This window comes from Tribolium madens, unplaced genomic scaffold, assembly GCF_015345945.1.
Source record: "Tribolium madens isolate multiple individuals breed KSU strain unplaced genomic scaffold, Tmad_KSU_1.1 Scaffold_91;HRSCAF=231;Tcas5.2_LG7, whole genome shotgun sequence".
NCBI classification, from domain to species: Eukaryota; Metazoa; Arthropoda; class Insecta; order Coleoptera; family Tenebrionidae; genus Tribolium; species Tribolium madens.
Genome location: NW_025401063.1, coordinates 4387869 through 4391123, shown reverse-complemented (window position 1 = coordinate 4391123; position 3255 = coordinate 4387869). Strand labels below are relative to the sequence as shown.

General features: G+C 27.7%; 1 protein-coding gene across 4 annotated transcripts in view; it reads left to right on the top strand.

Moving 5' to 3' along the window:
• The window catches only part of LOC123011473 (neuropilin and tolloid-like protein 2), a 149934-nt gene that overhangs the window by 1372 nt on the left and 145307 nt on the right, over window positions 1–3255 (top strand). The window lies entirely within an intron of this gene.

Sequence of the window (3255 nt, the reverse complement as noted above, 5' to 3'; positions counted from 1 at the left end):
CGAAATAAATTAATATTTGAGGTTAATTAAATACATATTTTTTAAATTTTACTTTAAAAATTTCAATTTCAGAAAAAAAGATTTAAAAAATAGTTGTTTATGTGCCCAGGCACTAAAGTCTTATTTTTCCTAGAAATGTGTGCATGAGTATGAAAAATGATTTTAGTGTCGAGCTGTACATTAAATTTTTTCCGAAATCGTCGCAAATTGTAGTATAATGAACTACTTTAGTGTCTGTTTTAGACTCTTTACTGACGAAAAAAGGAAAAAGTTTATTTTCTAAATAAGTTAGGATTGAACAAAATAAACTACAAATAATAATCATAGTTTTTTTTTGTGAAAAGGTCAAATATAATCTTTTTGATGAACGGTTGGTGTATTTGTTTATTTCTGTATTTAATAAAGGTTTTTAAATTGTTTTTTTTTAAGTTTGAAAAATTGATTGAGAACAACAATTTAGGCAATATTATGTATATCATTTAGAAAAAATGTGATTTTTGGTTTTATTATCAGCAATTACAAAAGTAGCAGTCTATCAAACAAGCCTAGAAATTTAAAACGTGTGTCTGCGCACAAAAACAAATAAGAAATGACAAAATAATTTTTAAGTAAAGTGCACCAGCAAATCGAGGTGTTAGGGTATATTAAGACGTTTCATATTCAATTTCCTTAGATCAATATTTTAATTTTTATAAAATAATTTTTTGACATCTAGCTAACATACGAACTGCCAGGCGACATACGTCCTCAACTAGTACGCCTACTTGATAGAAAGTCTTTTTAATCGCACTATGTCATTAAAAGTGGTCAAATAGATGAAAACAAGTTGAAATTTAGGGCATGATTTTACTATTCTTTGCATTTGTTCACCAAACTTACTTAAAATTTGTTTAATTTCGTTAAAAACGATGGAATTCCTATGGAATTCCTATACGTGTAAATTTTTCTGTGCCGCTCTACTCTTTTTGACCAGATAGTTCTGTGAAAAGTGACAGCTGTCAATCGAAATAAATTAATATTTGAGGTTAATTAAATACATATTTTTTAAAGCGCCATTTTTAATTTTACTTGGAAAATTTATAGGCGACTAGATAAAAATCATTTTGAAACACGTTGTACTACTTTACGGCCTATTTTCAATTCCAAAAAAAAAGATTTAAGATTTTTTTTTAAATAACTTAAGATTAAATGAAATAAACTACAAATAATGGACATTAGGCAACTCATACGCACACTTTAGGGATGATTATGAGTCGGGAAAAGTACTGCTTTACGCACTATTTTGTTTACTTTACGGAAAATTAATGACATGTGAATCCGGACAAGTGCTACTTTACGGACAATTTCAGAAAAAAAGCACATTTCATAAATTAACATTTTATATTGAACGAAATAAACTACTACTGACACATAACATAAAATAGTGAGCTGTAATTTCCATTTTATTGGGTTGTATTGTAATTGTGCTCATATTCGTATTCGTTGTTTGTGAAATGTGATTAATTAAAATATGGGAATGTAAACATATGAATATAATAAAGCAACCTCAACGTATTATTTGGATACTCTTATGAAACCAGAATTTAATTTTGCTTAACAATTATTAATTTGCTTTGTAATGAATAAGACAAACTTAACAGTTGAGTAATTTGAAGCTTTTGAATTTTATCATGTTTATTAACAAAGCAAGTGGTTTAAAACCACATAGAGATGGAAATGAACAAATTACGTAAAAAAGTAGTTTTAAAACTCTTAAATARTTTGAAAAAAGGTATGAAAGAGACGAAAGTTTCAAATTCCGTAATTTTAAAAGATATAACGAGGGTTTCATTTAAGCTTTTGCTCATTTTTCTCCAAGTCCGTCTTAATTTAAAAGCTTCCGCGGGCTTTTTGAATTATGACTCCATTAGCTTGACGTTCCAAACAGCATTGTAGCCAACTCCTTAAATCGAAATAGTCGTACAAAGCACAAACTTGTTGCAAAAATTCTTCAACCTACTTAACAACGAAATAATGTTTATCTCTTTTCTACAGCAATTGAATTAAATTTCAATTGCGGGCACTAGATTTGTGAAAGAGGTAAGTTTTGCGAAAAATGAGCTTTCTAAAGACTCTCGGCGAGATTGTGCGTTTGCCTGAGGAGCTTTCAAAGAAACATCGTCTTTCACAACAAAACTTTTGCTAAATTAGTTGGAAATATTAAGAGCTACATGTAGGGAAAAACTGATTTTCCCCGGGGAAAATAGTAGTTTCSATTGTTTTGGATTTTTTAAAGAAAATTTTTTATTTCATCAACTAATACAGKGTGTCCYAGCGAGTTGAAAAACTCCATTAGTGAACTTTAATTAAAAATATATAGGACATTGATAGATACTAATCTAGTCCATCGGTTATAATTATTTGCAACTTTACAGCGTGTTTCAAAAATAAGTTACAATACAAACTGGTGTTTTTTTTTTAAATGAAACACTATATGTTTCTTAGCGTTTTTGGATGTAGATTTTTAGGACATGTTTTTAAGCCAAACTTTTATTGATCGATTTAGCTTAGTTTCAAAAATAAAACGTTTTTTTTGACAAAAACAAGCACTTTCTAAAAATTTATTACACAAAAACGTAGACATCTACCGCAAAGAAGAAGGAACAAGCTATAAGGTTGTAATTTTTTTTAGAGTGTTGCATTTGCAAAGATAAAAAAATGAAAGCGTTTGTTAGAAGTTCAATAACTTAGAAAATTTAAATGGAACACCCTATTTATTGTTTTTGCATTTAAAAGATTATTAGATTGTCGTTCTAAAATTATTTACTTTTAGGTGTTTATAATCAATAACTAAAAAAATATTTAATGTTAAACATTAAAGAAAATAATTACTATTGTTTCGGTAGCCAAAAAGTGCACAGTTGCTCAAGAGATAATCACATAATAATCACATTTGTGCTAAACTGAAACCATTATTTTTTATTTTTACAATAAAATAATTCTAATTTCAGTATTTATAACGACTTTTACAATCTCTGGATAAATAACGGATAACTGATCCGTGGTGGAATTACTATGATTGCCATAGCATCAACAATGCTCAGATATTGATAGGCATTGTTGCTACAATTAATATTGAATGTTAAATTTATTTATCAATTGTAGACATTAAAAGTTTATTTTTTAGATGGACAATTTATCAATCTATTAGATGCAAAAATAAAAAATAGGGTGTTCCATTTAATTTTTTTAAGTTATTTAACTTTTAACAAACTT